Below are 16,937 nucleotides of genomic sequence, written 5' to 3' on the forward strand. Positions count from 1 at the left end.
CACTTTTAAGATGTGGAAATTAGATGGAGCTGTGGCAGTGTCCATTCTACCTTTGGGTCTCTCTCTCTCTCTCTCTCTTCCTGTCACTGTCCTATGAAGGCAAAAAGCCCCCAAAATATATGCAAACCCCTAACAAATACTCTTAACATGCAATTCCCCAAATTATAATATTTATATGTAAGCAACAGGCTTGTGCAAAATTCCAGAATTGAATTGAAACTGGCTCCTAAATTCCAATTCAATTCTTGAATTTCACTTGCATTTCAATTGAGGTAGCAAACAGGAAGCAGAATTGCAATTCGAATTGTGCACAACCCTGGTAAGCAAGTGGATGGGAAGCCAGCTCTGATCACCCTACCCTATCTATTAGGCTACACTGACACCTAGTAGCCATCCATGGAAGTGTACAGACGTGCAGTACAAATGGACATCATATAAAGACATTGGACTCTATCATAATGGCCTAAACTTTATATGTCCTGCACATGTTAATAGTTAAACAAATAGAGTTTTTGTAAAATGTTGACGTGTTATGGTTAAACTTAATCTGACTGAAACAGGAAACAAAGTGTAATAAAATTGTAAAAAGTAAATGATTAGTATAACACTGTAGCCATAAGCGGAGCAGTTGAGCACATAATGCTTAACAACACTCATACAACACTCACACAATAATTTCAACAAAAGCACAGCATTTAAAAGTTACAGCACAAAATACAGACACATAAGATAAATTAAAATGATGCGTCACGAGCCAAGTGGCCTCGGAACCAATCGTATAATGGGATAGACCATTCGATTTCCTAGTGTGCACATTTCGAAAGTGAAAGGTGTTCAGCAGTAGGCCTGTCAAACTCGATTCCTTTTAAGGATCCGGGTTATTCTGAGTCACTCACTAAACTGATCCGGGTTGAATGAGTCACTTGAGTCACTTGAGTCAGTATTGCTAAATCGCAAAGAAATTCAGTCCTACGTTCAAGCAGTGCAGTGGGGTGCTTCATTTCGTTAAGTGCCTTCTCATGTTGGATGTGGATCCTCCATGATTTGAAACCAGGTTTTTGCAGTACTTGCATTTAGCCTTTAGATTTTTGCTCTTCTGGTCAAAGTGCATCCACACATTGTTCATCTTTTTGGTGCTCATGTTCAGAAACGTTGATCTTATTGACAGAGAGGGTAGCCTATATTATAATAATTAATTATTTGTTGTTGTTTTGTTAACAATAGAAAAGTTTGCCTAGGTCTAATGCTACTCTGCTACACAATGTTTATTACCACGACTATATACTAATAGTAGGCTACTAGGAATCTATTCTAATAAGTATTATAGGCTGCTAATACTAGGCAACTAATATTATTATTAATCATAGCTATACTGTTAGGTAGCCTAATATAATATAATATAATATAATATAATATAATATAATATAAAATAGCCTAATATAATAGCATCAAAACCTCCACCCACTCACGGGAAAGAAAGCAGTTTCGGACTGTCTTCGCGACCTAATTGCATTTTAAAGTAGGCTATGCGTGCAGAACATATGTTATTTCAGAAGTGAAAGCATGGCTTTTGTTGTGGATTTGCTTTTCACCTTGACAAGGAGTTACTCGGTCCTCTAAAGATCCACTCATGACAACGTAGCCGGCTGATTCGGCTGACTCGCACTCATAACAACGTAACGTAACCGGCCCGCCCCGCTGATCCGACTGACTCAGGTCAACCCGATCACACTCGCCATGCGTATGATTCCGGACGCAAACCTGTGCACGCCAATGCGTACAGTAATGTACGCAATTGTCAATAATTCGCACATGCGCGATAGCCTGAAATAGGCTTCCTCGAGCTTGCAATGGTTTTCACAGGTAGGCTACAGTAGGCTAGCTTAAATCCGTTCATTTGCTCGTGTTTGCTATTGTTTCTGTTTCAAAATGTGTGTTTAAACTGCTACCCTATTTTAGTTGGATAACATGACCTATCACGCACATCTGTAGGATATTTAATATTTATTGGCGATAGTGTTTTGTTTTTTTAATTGGTATAAGCGAGCGTGCCTTTAATAGGCTACGAGCGAGCCTAATTTTAATAATAATAGCCTGGTAAAGCTGTAATATTTTAATTTGAGCCTTGTTAAACATCCGCGATATATTTAGTAGTTTGTTTGAGATTTGTGGACTGTTTGGAAGGTGACTGCTATAAAGTTCTCGGACATACTTTTTTAAAAAAGTGGCGAAAGTCCAGTTCAAATCGGAGAAATTTTCCATCACGTCCTATTGATGTCATTAGTTTGCGACATAATTGTTCACTCCTCGGCTGCGCAGCCCAGATGGATGCATAGGGATGGATGTTGTGGTCAGCCTTGGTAAATTGGTACAAAAGTATGTCTTTTTTCGTGGTCAGTTAAACTCCTGTTCTGCCTTGTTCGCTTCCAAGTTTTGCAAGTATAAGAAAACAAGGAGATCACGTCAATAGGCCTAGGTTTTAAGACAACAGCTGGCAGCAGTCTGCCTGCCCCGTGTCTTACCATGCCGCCGGTGATGTAAGTAAGCAATGTCCCGTTTAATGTCAATATAACTTACTGTTCACCTTGATAGTTGGCTATTGGGTAATGTTTCCATTTTCTTTTCTAGTGTACTTTGATAATAAAACGATACATTTTCAATGATGGAATGGATCATTCTATACACATCGATGTTACATGCACGCAATGAAAAAGCTAATAAGCTAGCGCTGGCAATAGGCAAACTTCATCAAAATGGACAGTTCAAAACAAACGTTGAATCTTATAATTCTCTGTTGCAGTAACTTAGAAGAGATGGATATTATAACAATATTGCAGTATTACTACAATATTTTCTTCAAATAAATCAACTGGCCGATACAATACTGCACTGAGGTAGCCATCTAGTCATGAGTTTGTGGTTGTAGCTGTTGAGATGCCCAGCTGTTATGGGGAAACAAAAATAACATTGCACCAAAGAATTGTCTTGTTTACAGGGCAATCCATGTATTAGTGAACACATGATGATTTCCTGTGGCCCAGTGGTCAGATAAATAAATGAATGAATTATTGAAAAAAATATTCTTCCCCTTTCAGAAAGAAGCTGTTCTGATGTGTTTTCCTTTCCACCCCAAATCCCTATCCCACATAATTTGACCAGTGGTCCTTGGTATGTCCATCTTGCATTTGCATTGAACACATTCATATTTTTAATTTTCTTTCTCTCAAAATGTATTGCTCGGCATTCTTCGGACATTCGACTCTGGCAGTGATTGTAAGTTGGAAGAGGTTAGCAATGTAAGGAAGGGTATAGTACATATGATTTAATCTGGAGTGTTCAGTAGTATATATTATTTTAACCTGAGTGTCCAGTGTTCAGAAATCAGTCTTAGAATTAATATATAAGACTACTATAGAAATACTATAGCGTCTATAGAATATTATAGAGGTATTACAACATCACAGAATTATGTTATGTTCCGCTTGTGTTGTCCTGCTGTGGCTGTCTGTTGTTGTTGTTGTTGTTGTTGTTGTTGTTCTGTGGTGTATGTGTTGTTGTGTGTGCAATTGTTGTTGTGTGTTGTTTTGGTGGGCTGATGGTTGTTGTTGACTGTTTTTGAAAAAAGAACACTAACTGTAGGCATAATTGCTCTTGGATGGGGATTTAAAGCAAGGTTCCTATTGATCTCCTTCAGATAATGTGGCCTCTTCATTTTCAACTGGGAAGGACCTGCATGGACTTGAGAATACAGAGCCAATCGGTATGTACAGTATTAGACACACACAAACACACACTCACTCACTCACTCACTCACACACACACACGCACTCTCTCGGAGGAATCAACGCTGTTACACCTATCCTGTAGATGTCAATTAATATGAATTAAGACATGTCACACCTTCCTATTTACTATGGTACATCATATTCAGAAAATACATAGTTTTCATGGCTGCAACTGCTTTGCCTTTGTGTTGGAGCTCAAAACATCAAATGCCCCATTCATTCGCCAATATACAAAATAGAAAAATAATTTTTTTGCAGACACAATGCTTTGCGTTACAGCTAGAGGGATGAAACTTTGCACACTCCATGTGGGTCATGTGCAGAAGGTCTGACTTGAATTTCAGTTCGTAGCTCCATGCTACCACCCAAAACTCCACCTCTGAAGTGGGAGTGGTCAACTTTTTTAAAGTTTTTCCTTCACAGTTTTTTTTGTTAGTGTCTCAGAGATCCCATTTTTGGAGCAGTTGTCAGGGGCCTCAAGGCGGTGCCGTTCGTCTTGGTCCCATCCCTCTAGCACCTAGCGTTACCGCGCCAGAAGAGAGAAACCTTGTACGTTTCGAACAGTTTATCTCCTTCCGGGAATAATCCACCGACTCCAAACTGAGCCTGGCTTGTTTGTGATGTCCCGTTGTTCAACATATTCTGATTTCATACTTATCAGACCAACAAAAGTGAGTTTTTTTGGCTAAAAATGTAAAAATGGCTAAACGTTAGCAATTCCACTGCTTTGTTATTTTGCATAGCAACCACCATATGTACCCTAGCAACACCGAAGCAACCACCTTAATTACCCTAGCAACACCCTAGCAACCATCTTAATTACCATAGGAACCGCTTGAATAATGTCAAGCTAGCAACCACTATAGCAACCAAGATGCTTACCCTAACAACCACCATAGCAACCATGTTATTTTGCATAGCAACCACCATATCTACCCTAGCAACACCATAGCAACCATTCAAATTACCCTAGCAACAACCTAGCAACCACCATAATATGACCATAGTAACCACCATAGCAATGCCATTACTGACCTGACCAACATATGTGTGTTTTTTGGCTAAAAATTGAAAAATGGCTTAATGTTAAATAGTCAAAAAACATTTTTTTGCAGACACAATGCTTTGCGTTACAGCTAGAGGGATGAAACTTTGCACACTCCATGCGGGTCATGTGCAGAAGGTCTGACTTGAATTTCAGCCTCGTAGCTCCATGCTACCACCCAAAACACCTCTGAAATGGGAGTGGTCAACTTTTTTTATGTTTTTCCTTCACAGTTTTTTTTGTGGGTGTCTCAGAGATCCCACCTTTGGAGCAGTTGTCAGGGGCCTCAAGGCTGTGCCGTGCCTCTTGGTCCCATCCCTCTAGCACCTAGCGTTACCGTGCCAGAAGAGGTAAACCTTGTACGTTTCGAACCGTTTATCTCCTAACGGGAATAATCCACCGACTCCAAACTGAGCCTGGCTTGTTTGTGATGTCCCGTTGTTCAACATATTCTGATTTCATACTTATCGGACCAACATAAGTGAGTTTTTTTTTGGCTAAAAATGTAAAAATGGCTAAACGTTAGCAATTCCACTTCTTTGTTATTTTGCATAGCAACCACCATATGTACCCTAGCAACACCCAAGCAACCACCTTAATTACCCTAGCAACACCCTAGCAACCATCTTAATTACCCTAGCAACCACTTGAATAATGTCAAGCTAGCAACCACCATAGCAACCAACATGCTTACCCTAACAACCACCATAGCAACCATGTTATTTTGCATAGCAACCACCATATCTACCCTAGCAACACCATAGCAACCATTCAAATTACCCTAGCAACAACCTAGCAACCACCATAATATGACCATAGTAACCACCATAGCAATGCCATTACTGACCTGACCAACATATGTGTGTTTTTTGGCTAAAAATTGAAAAATGGCTTCATGTTAAAGGAACACGCCACCCAAAATCAGTAGTAATATATGTTCTTACCTTAACTTTCACGAGTTGAGTCATACCTCTCCCGCGCCGGTAAGTGCACTCAAACGCTCTGTCGCGCGGCGCGAATGTGTTAGCATGTTGCTATGCTAGCGGGCTCTGCCGTGGCCGTAGAGAGAGGAACATAGCAGTAATCAAACACCTCCACATTATTAATATTATTAACACCTAATTGTAGATCCTATCCACCACAGAGTTTAGAATCCATGCTGGATCGACCCTCAGCCTCTCCCTCTCCTCTGAGCGAGAGAGAGGCACACACACTAGAGATGCGCTGATGGGCTATTATTTCAACCATAACTGCATTGCAAAACTTATCATCCATCAGCACCAAAGTTTGTTGCATTAGATCAGTCTTTCTAGAACAGGCAAGGGCTTTCTAGCCTCACGTCAGCAGCGCTGCATCACCCATATAGGCTAGCCTACATTAAAACAACGGATGGTGGGCGGGTGCGGTTTTGAAAATTGGTCAACAAACTTTGGTGCTGATGGATGATAAGTTTTGCTATGCAGTTATGGTTGAAATAATAGCCCATCAGCGCATCTCTAGTGTGTGTGCCTCTCTCTCGCTCAGAGGGGAGGGAGAGGCTGAGGGTCGATCCAGCATGGATTCTAAACTCTGTGGTGGATAGGATCTACAATTAGGTGTTAATAATATTACCACGCTAGGTCGAAGTACTCCCAAGTGCTATTGCGCCACACATTGTAGTTCTCCTGTTTATTCGCTTGGAAAATCGCCACGTTTCATGTTGTGTGACGTACACATTTTTATCAACTACTCGTGCAACTGTATTTAAGTAGGGAAAATGTGGAGGTGTTTGATTACTGCTATGTTCCTCTCTCTACGGCCACGGCAGAGCCCGCTAGCATAGCAACATGCTAACACATTCGTGCCGCGCGACAGAGCGTTTGAGTGCACCTACCGGCGCGGGAGAGGTATGACTCAACTCGTGAAAGTTAAGGTAAGAACATATATTACTACTGATTTTGGGTGGCGTGTTCCTTTAAATAGTCAAAAAATAATTTTTTGCAGACACAATGCTTTGCGTTACAGCTAGAGGGATGAAACTTTGCACACTCCATGCGGGTCATGTGCAGAAGGTCTGACTTGAATTTCAGCCTCGTAGCTCCATGCTACCACCCAAAACTCCACCTCTGAAATGGGAGTGGTCAACTTTTTTTATGTTTTTCCTTCACAGTTTTTTTTGTGGGTGTCTCAGAGATCCCACCTTTGGAGCAGTTGTCAGGGGCCTCAAGGCTGTGCCGTGCCTCTTGGTCCCATCCCTCTACCACCTAGCGTTACCGTGCCAGAAGAGGTAAATCGTGTACGTTTCGAACCGTTTATCTCCTTCCGGGAATAATCCACCGACTCCAAACTGAGCCTGGCTTGTTTGTGATGTCCCGTTGTTCAACATATTCTGATTTCATACTTATCGGATCAACATAAGTGAGTTTTTTGGCTAAAAATGTAAAAATGGCTAAACGTTAGCAATTCCACTGCTTTGTTATTTGGTATTGCAACCACCATATGTACCCTAGCAACACCCAAGCAACCACCTTAATTACCCTAGCAACATCCTAGCAACCATCTTAATTACCCTAGCAACCACTTGAATAATGTCAAGCTAGCAACCACCATAGCAACCAACATGCCTACCCTAACAACCACCATAGCAACCATGTTATTTTGCATAGCAACCACCATATCTACCCTAGCAACACCACCAGCATATATTTTCTAACAGTTTTACCTTTACATCCTGCAGAAGTTCAAGAGGGATCTCTCGTATGCAGTGCTGCTCCTTTGCCTCATCAAGGTGAGACATGTCTAACCTACAGTATATTCCACCCTTATGTTTGCTTAATCTCATTCTGGCATATGGTTTTATTAAGCACTAAAAACTACCTGCACTCGTCACGTCACTCTGAACAGTGATCTCATCCTGGCATATGGTTTTATTAATCACACAGAAGGGAGGAATATAACTTATTATAGCTTAAATCACATCTCCACACTACAGGCGTTCAAAAAATATATAATTTAGGCTATCTACGGTAGGTACGGTTATGGTAGGTATGGTTATGGATATGGTTTGCATGGCTGAAACTGCTTTGCCTTTGAGTTGGAGCTCAAAACGTATCATATGTGTACCTCGTTCGCCAATATGCAAAATAGAGCCATGTATAGATTTATGTCCTCCAAAGTTTGCAGGAAAGTGGGACATGTCCTATTGTATGTTAAATCACACCTACAACTGATCGATCGTATGATATGCAAAAGTCTGCAGGAAAGTAGGTCAGGCTTTCAGAATATATACAGTGGGACATGTCTCAATTCATGTTAAATGTTAAATCATTTTCTTCATAATTAAAGGTTTGAAGGGACAGAGGACGGTGGTGCAAAAGAGAAGGAGGGCCAGCCGGGCCTCGTGGAGTTCAATCAGTGGCAGGGTATTTTTTAGCCTGACAGTGTAGCTGTAATGTTAAAGTTGGTGACTTTGGAGAGCTAGACGGTAAAGATGTGCACCCGCTAATATTGGGTACAGTGAAGAAAGAAAGGGAGGGAGGCTGCTTTTAAAAGAGAGGTAAAGTATAATTTTTTTACGGGTGCGAAATCACGATAAATGACCGGCAAAACCCTACTGCTGAACAAACTAGCCATGAAGATGAACAATTTTTCAGCATGTTCTAGTTGGAATATAGTAGGCTAGAAGCTAATGTAATAGTGTTATTTGATGCGATATCCCGTGATATTTTAGAGGAGGCTGCGCTTCCCCTTTAGTCTTAGAGCAATCGCCTCTAGATTAGATCTATCGAAGATGACATTCAATGGAAGAACAATTATTTTAGTATGGTCACAATCTGGCCCTGAGTTTTGATACAAATTATATTGACATGGCAACACAAACCTAATTGATAATGGATTTTAAGGGGGGGGGGGGGGGTTAACCCTAGATTACGGTTCATTTAGGGCCAAAGTATCTTGAGGCCTTTTGGACCAATGACAGGAAGGCTGAGCTGCTGAACATATATACTCTATATATACACTAATAGGGGTGTGTCAAGTGGTATGTATAAATGAAAGTGGTGTTAAGGTTTGTTTTTGTGTCAATCCTTTCTTGAAGTTCAGAAAAGGAACCTTAACATTTGTTTTTAATGACACTGAGCGTACTGTCTTACAGATGCTTTGGGGGGTGAGAGGCCGTACGTTGACCCTGATATCAGTGGCACACATTGCCGGATGGCAATTGGCCGTCTGATAAAAGAACATGGTATGACTGGCATTCTATGTTTTCAATTTCCTTATTTAAAGATCAAAATGATGCAGACTACTGAATCTGATTACACTTTAACACCCTTCTATCTCAGCACTGAGTCAGGGTTTGTCTCGGCCTGAATATCTGCCACAACACAGGCCGCCTTGGTGGCCTGAGGAGTTGCCCTTTGCCTCAGCCAGTGACGGTACGTTAATATTGAATAACCAGCTATTACTGTTTCGACTGCATGCACACAGCTGTTGCAACATGATTTGACTTTAACTTTGTTTCTCACTATGGTCATTTTGATACACTTTGATGCATTTTTTAAAGGAAAAGGTGAAGGGCGTAAAGCTTTCACTGCTGAAAAGCTGAGGCAGGTGGTACACTCATACAATATATTGTATTACAATCTCCAGGTATATATACAATTGTATGAACCTGTCTAAAACCTTTTGCATACCAGTGTGTTTTACAGACTAAAACAGATTTGTACATACATATCTAACAATAATACGCTTTTCCTTTAATCTGTTGAGCTGCAGCAATCTGTTGAGGCACCACCATCACCCCCATCACCAGCACCAGCAACGACCCCCCACCCACCCCCATGATGCAAGGGCGCTGGGCACCAGCAGCAGCATCACCACTTCCAGCCTTTAATGCAGATTTCAATCTCCAGGTATATATGTACAATTGTATCAAGCTGTCTAAATTGCTGTAGTTTTGCTTCATTCCTTAAAAACACAGAAAATACTTAAAAAGAGAAGGATGAATGATTTCAAGTGCAACCATTGTGTTTAAAGACATTTGTACATACATATCTAACAACGATGCGCTTTTCCCTTAGTCAGAGAATGTGCAGCAGTTTGTTGAGGCACCACCAGCAACAGTAGCAGTACCAGCTGCAGCTGCAGCTGTGTCAGTGGCAGGAGCAGCACCAACAGCAGCACAAACACCATCAGCACCACAAACACCCAATGCAATAACAATAAAGGCATTCATTCATTTACTCATTAGTCATTTTAGTTTGTATTACTACAGTCATTATTATTGTTGTAATCTCACATGTACTATGGCTACCATAATTAAAATTAGATAGATACATAGATAATGTGTCTTAATAGGCCTACAGTGAAAATACATTATATGTAGCCAACTGTTCCAGCAATTCAATTCAATTTCAATTCAAAAAACTTTATTTATCCCCGAGGGGCAATTTTTCTATGCAGTCATAGTGACATATAAGACATAACACAACATATAAGACATAACACAACATATAAGACAGGACAGACAAAGAAAGAATAGGACAGACAGGAGTGTAGGGGGGGGGGGGGGGTAGTCCCAGGAGATGGAATTGGAGGGGGCTTGGATTCAAGTTCAAAAGGCGAATAGCCTCAAAAGTAAAGGTGGCCTTCCTCCTGTTAGTCCTAGCCAGAGGACAGCGCAGACGCCTGCCAGAGGGCAGCCATTCAAAAACCCTGTGTAGGACATGGGTAGAGTCTTCTAGGATGCAGTAGGCTTTCCTTAATGTTGCCTTGTCGTGCAGTGATGTCAGAGACTGAAGAGGGTGGCCAATGATTTTAGAACATGTGTTCACAATGCTCTGGAGGTGTTTCTTATTTTTGACTGAGAGGGAGTGAAACCAGCACATGGATGAAAAGGTCAGTATACTTTCAATAAAGAAGTGTAAAAAATGCTAAGAATCTTCCTGTTCACTCCAAAGGAGTAAAGCTTCCTCAAGAAATACTGCCTCTGTTGACATTTTTTCATACTCACCTCTGTATTAGAGTCAAAACGCAGTTTGTCATCAATGATAGTGCCCAGATATTTGTATTCATGTACAACTTCCACTGGTTCCCCATGGATTGTAGTTGCAGTCCTGCTCCCTCCACGCATAGTGAAGTCAATAAACATCTCCTTGGTCTTTGTAACATTTAGCTCCAAAAATGAGCGATCACACATTCCACAAACTCACTGAGGACAGGCCCGTGATCTTGGACAGAACCATGTAGCAGGGAAAGGAGAACAGTATCGTCAGCAAACTTCACTAGGTGACGATCAGCATGGCGGCTTCTACAGTCATCTGTGTACAAGATGAAAAGTAGTGGTGAGAGGACACAACCTTGGGGTGAGCCAGTGGACGTGTATCTGATGTCAGAGAACCTCTTGTTGACCAGCACCGTCTGTGTTCTTTGGGTCAGAAAGTCTGTAATCCACAGAATTAGATGATGATCCAGGTTGAAATAGTCCATACGTTTTTTAGCCAGCATGTGAGGTTGAATGGTGTTAAAGGCAGATGAGAAATCTGCAAATAGGAGCCGGGCAAAAGAATTTGGGCTTTACATGTTCATGGCATTCAAGCAAGGAGGAAGATGCATGGGGTATGGATATTGGACATGCATATCCACTCCTAGGCTTATTCTCCTATACTCCCCCTGTAGCCTAGTAGCCAGCATTACATTTTACATTTAAATCTCTCACTTTGGCCTATGGGACACTGACTGGATCTGCTCCTTGTTATTTCAATTCAATGATCAAGATGTACTTCCCCAACCGCCATGCTGTCTTCTGATTACCATTTGTTCTGTCGACTAGGCCTACTCTCATGAACGCTAAATTCAAGACTTCCTCAGTGGTTCCATGTGGGTGCAATACATTGCACACTGCTCTCTGTTCCTGTGATAGTTTACAGTGTTTTTAAAAGGCGTCTAAAGGCACATTTGTTCAACATGCACTTAGTCCATTAAGCAGTAAAGCACTATAACTTGTTATTTATCATTGATTGAATGGGCATTTGTTTATTAGCCTATTGCCTAGCCTATTGCTATTGTCCTAATTACAGTCTGACCAACATCTTCATTTGTTACCTGTTCAATTTAAGTGTTATATTGTTATCTATTTATGTTGCTTTGAACAGCAAAGATTAGGATAACGAGCCTCCTTATTCTTCAGCCAAGCAGGTAGGCCTACGGGGCGTTGCCTAGCAACAAGGGTCAGAAGTACACGTTTTTCGATATTTTGTGGAATTATACTTATTTTCATTGAATGCCAATGTCGTGAGTCATGTACCAACTTGCTTTAACTATTTCTATACATATTATACCCAGCAAAAGTCGTCTGTGCCAGTGTTTTGCATCCTAACAATATTTTGTTTATGTTTTAATACAAAACCGTTTTAATGAACTACAAATTCGGCGCCATTGTTATAAAGCAGCGTTGAAATGAACGCTACACGTCATGGGGCACGTAGTCTAATTACAGAAATAGCTATAATTTCAAAATTACAAAAATATTTTTATACATAACATGAGAAACATGCTTGAATTATTAAGATGTATCACCTGCTTGACTATAAAGTCAAAAGCTTGCAACATTTGTAATATGTTAAAATAAATGTAATTTTCCCATTTTTGCACATGAGATACACAAATGACAGAAACATTATTTATAATACATATCTTAAGTAATAAGCATACCAAATTTCAGACAAATCTGACCAGTGGTTCCACAATTCTGGCAACTCACAATATTACATTTTTACACCTTTGAGGGGCGCTACTGAGGTAACCGGGGTACCTGGGGCATTAAAAATTCTTGGAGATGCTTCCCTGCATCCGGATGAACAACATATGCTATTTTATTTCACCCTCTGAATATTTTTATTTTTCCTCAACTGGGCAAAATATGACCATGCATAGCCTACATTTGGATGAGCATGACATGATGAGAACGTAAAGCAATAGTTTCAACTTTGGCAAAAAACATTTCACATGGGCTTAAAGGCAGAGGAAGCTTTTGAGGGTTTGGGATGGCATCATCAACCCAACTTGGTGTGCATCCAAAACTGTCAGAAAATGCAGCTGAATGGCTGTGTGGATGGTACCTTGCAGGGCTGCCGCGTAGGTCAAAACTGACCAGCAGGGTGATGTCATGCAAATCATGTTTATTTCATATCAAAACACTTGCATATATCAGATAAAAGCACAATATAGATGTTATAGGTGCTTGGTTTGATCCATGAACTTTTGTGCATCCAAAACTGTCAGAAAATGCAGCCGAATGGCTGTGTGGATGGTACTTTGCAGGGCTGTCGCGTAGGTCAAAACTGACCAGCAGGGTGATGTCATGCAAATCATGTTTATTTCATATCAAAACACTTGCATATATCAGATAAAAGCACAATATAGATGTTATGAGGTGCTTGGTTTGATCCATGAACTTTTGTGCATCCAAAACTGTCAGAAAATGCAGCCGAATGGCTGTGTGGATGGTACTTTGCAGGGCTGTCGCGTAGGTCAAAACTGACCAGCAGGGTGATGTCATGCAAATCATGTTTATTTCATATCAAAACACTTGCATTTATCAGATAAAAGTACAATATAGATGTTATGAGGTGCTTGGTTTGATCCATGAACTTTTGTGCATCCAAAACTGTCAGAAAATGCAGCCGAATGGCTGTGTGGATGGTACTTTGCAGGGCTGTCGCGTAGGTCAAAACTGACCAGCAGGGTGATGTCATGCAAATCATGTTTATTTCATATCAAAACACTTGCATATATCAGATAAAAGCACAATATAGATGTTATTAGGTGCTTGGTTTGATCCATGAACTTTTGTGCATCCAAAACTGTCAGAAAATGCAGCCGAATGGCTGTGTGGATGGTACTTTGCAGGGCTGTCGCGTAGGTCAAAACTGACCAGCAGGGTGATGTCATGCAAATCATGTTTATTTCATATCAAAACACTTGCATATATCAGATAAAAGCACAATATCGATGTTATGAGGTGCTTGGTTTGTGCATCCAAAACTGTCAGAAAATGCAGCCGAATGGCTGTGTGGATGGTACTTTGTGGATGTCGCATTTGAACCGTTTGCCCCGTGTTATCCCTGGTATATATATATTAGTGATGGGCAAATGAAACTTTGGTGAACCACTAAACCACAGCAGTGTGAAGCTAGCAACACTAATGAAAAAATCCAATATGGCTGCCACATGTAGAGTTTTCAACATAAAAGTCCTTACCCAAACCAGTATATGTAACCAAAAATATTGGTTTGCTAAGGACTTTTATGTTGAAAAATGTATGTGTGGCGGCCATCTTCTTGCTTTTCAGCTAGTATCGCTAGGTTCACACTGCTGTGGTTCAGTGGTTCACCAAAGCTTCATTTGCCCATCACTAATATATATGAGCAAAGTGTGACAATAGAATTCTAACTATTGGTAGTGCAGCTGCTGGTGGTGGTGCTACTGCTGCTTATTATTATATTTCTTTTACAGCATATAATAGATATTTATGTGTAAAGTCAAAGAAAAGATGGCAGGTGGGAAAAATACACTTTATTATACACAAGAAGGCAACACAGAACATTAATTACAGATTAATTACAGTGAATTTGTCATTTTTATTTGGTAAGGCACAACCACTTCTGGGGAACTATGTACCGGTATGTACTTCTCTCTGTACCTTCTTTGTCAAGGGGTACAGGTGTACTGGTCTGAGCGATGGTGTCATAACTTTTACTTTTTACTATAAAAAAAAAATCTTGTATGAGCTTTATCTTCATATTGTGATGACTACCATATCTTGCTTTAACATAATCAATAATGATATTATAGCAACTATTTAGTGTGCTACATTTTTGTGTTTGTTTTGTCAGCCACTGTTTGATCTCTTGATTACTACCACTACGCCTCCCACTATGTAGAGCTGTGACAATTGATGAATCAATTGATCATAAATTAACAATCATAAATTAACAATGAAATTAATCATTAGTTGCAGCCCAGCTTTGATCGACCAGCCCGTGCTTTGATCCACCAGAGAAAATCACCTGCTGAAGTGCTAAGACGTGGGCCAGATGTGATGTTGATTTGTTGATATGGATAAATGTCATAATCATGAAACAACTGAGCATAATTGCTGTGATGGTTTGTGCTGGTGGTGCCGCTCCTGCTGCTCCTGCTGCAGCTACTGCTACTGCTGCTGCTGGTGCCGCTCCTGATGATGCTGCCGCTCCTCATGGGGGAGGGGGGTGGGGGGTGAGAGCCGCTCCTGATGCTGCTGCTGGGGTGGGGGGATGAGAGGCGCTGTGCCCCAGCGTACTTACTTCACAGTTTGTTGAGCCCGTACCCTAGAGTGGTACCAAACATACAGCCGTAAATGCTGCAGGAAGTGCTGCCTTGTCATGTACGGCAAATGGTGCTTCAGCCGTTTCAACCGTGCATTAAATTGCTCAGCCTGCTGGGTGTTTATGCCTGACAGCTGAGGATAGCTGTCAGCATTATAGCCAACACTGCAACCTGCACACACACAAACAATTGAAGAAAATATAGTATCGTTGTCTTGCATTGACAAGAACAAGTGAACAACAAGTGTAATGCATTGCAGTAAATTGTGTTGCAGAACATTGCTCACCTTTGTGATTCCTCCAGTGCAACCGGTCTATGAGGAACCAGCTGCTCTGGAAGAAAGCTGGATCCCTGTTAAGGCTGAAGCTGTGCAGCCTGCATGCATTGTCATAAATGATAACATCCGGTGCTGAAACCCATATAAAGAATGTAGACAGAAATCAATAGTTGCAGAAAATTTGTCGAAATTGGTACTACCAAAAACATGAAGGAAGTTTTTACCGGTCAGCCATTTGGTCTTCAATGCGGTAAATGGCAAGTCAACGGACTCTGGAGACTCCATTACCGCATGATGTGGCCCTCCTCAGCCATATTCCTCAAAAGGGGCAAAATAAATGGGGCCTCCTTCTCTGCAACCACCAGAAGTTGAGCCCATTCATCTTGCCCAGTTAGACCTTCCCCATACCTCTTCAGGGCCTCCCTGAGGTGTGGGGACTTGATCAGAATTCGATCACTATGACTATTGGAATGAAAAGCAAAATTGATGACTGTCATTTATTTTGTATAATTATATTTGTATAATATAATCTTGACATATGTCATACTATGACTGATGTTCATTTGTAAATACATATCAGAAAAGTTGAAGGATTGCATACATATACAGTACAATGTTAAAAAATACTTATCTTCCTTCTTTCCCTTGGTCTTTCCCTTGGTCCTGAGTGGGCGGTGTAGCCTGGGGCTGCTTGGCAAACCGGCGATGATAACCAAGCCATCCATCACCACAGCCCTGCAAGGAGCACATATCTGTTGTTATATGTTCAGTTGTGTTCAATTGTAATGCTGCTACTAGTATAGCTACTACTACTACTACTAATAATAATAATAATAGCAATAGTGATGATGATGATGATGATGATGATCATGGTGATGATAATCCAACCTTGGATTAGGCCCGCATTGAGGACAACAAAAGCCCTCAACCACTTGGATGTCCACCAATTTAAGGAACGACAGCCATGCCCACCGAAACCTCTTGTACGTGATTATCTCCTCCACCCCATAGTAAAATAACAAAGCAGTGGAATTGCTAACGTTTAGCCATTTTTAGCCAAAAAAACTCACTTATGTTAGCCAAAAAAACTCACTTATGTTGGTCCGATAAGTATGAAATCAGAATATGTTGAACAACGGGACATCACAAACAAGCCAGGCTCAGTTTGGAGTCAGTGGATTATTCCCGGAAGGAGATAAACGGTTTGAAAAATACAAGGTTTACCTCTTCTGGCACAGTAACGCTAGGTGCTAGAGGGATGGGACCAAGAGGCACAGCACAGCCTTGAGGCCCCTGACAACTGCTCCAAAGGTGGGATCTCTGAGACACTCACAAAAAAAACTGTGAAGGAAAAACTTTCAAAAAGTTGACCACTCCCACTTCAGAGGTGGAGTTGTGGGTGGTAGCATGGAGCTACAAGGCTGAAATTCAAGTCAGACCTTCAGCACATGACCCACATGGAGCGTGCAAAGTTTCATCTCTCTAG

General features: G+C 41.0%; 2 long non-coding RNA genes across 9 annotated transcripts; one reads left to right on the forward strand and one right to left on the reverse strand.

The window, feature by feature from the left end:
• Positions 1-1,724: 1,724 nt before the first annotated feature.
• On the forward strand, positions 1,725-10,049 carry LOC143137516 (uncharacterized). 7 transcript variants are annotated; one of them, XR_012989982.1, is made up of 10 exons: positions 1,725-1,863; positions 2,432-2,537; positions 3,096-3,168; positions 3,695-3,760; positions 7,547-7,597; positions 8,963-9,052; positions 9,150-9,242; positions 9,371-9,456; positions 9,577-9,719; positions 9,888-10,049. It is a non-coding gene; the product is annotated as an uncharacterized LOC143137516 (long non-coding RNA). The 7 variants fall into 7 exon arrangements; XR_012989984.1 differs by lacking the exon at positions 2,432-2,537; XR_012989980.1 differs by lacking the exon at positions 1,725-1,863 and having other exon boundaries at positions 1,870-2,537.
• Positions 10,050-14,367: 4,318 nt separating this feature from the next.
• LOC143137517 (uncharacterized) lies at positions 14,368-16,905 on the reverse strand. Of its 2 annotated transcripts, none has more exons than XR_012989988.1 (4): positions 16,676-16,905; positions 15,676-16,186; positions 15,461-15,583; positions 14,368-15,345 (listed from the first exon to the last, which is right to left on the reverse strand). It is a non-coding gene; the product is annotated as an uncharacterized LOC143137517 (long non-coding RNA). The 2 variants fall into 2 exon arrangements; XR_012989987.1 differs by having other exon boundaries at positions 16,667-16,687.
• Between the last annotated feature and the right edge of the window lie 32 nt (positions 16,906-16,937).

The sequence above is a fragment of the Alosa pseudoharengus genome, unplaced genomic scaffold, assembly GCF_046254945.1.
Source record: "Alosa pseudoharengus isolate Yale_2024_CS ecotype anadromous, Long Island Sound unplaced genomic scaffold, YU_APseudo_1.1 YU_APseudo_1.1_scf_21, whole genome shotgun sequence".
Classification (NCBI taxonomy): Eukaryota; Metazoa; Chordata; class Actinopteri; order Clupeiformes; family Clupeidae; genus Alosa; species Alosa pseudoharengus.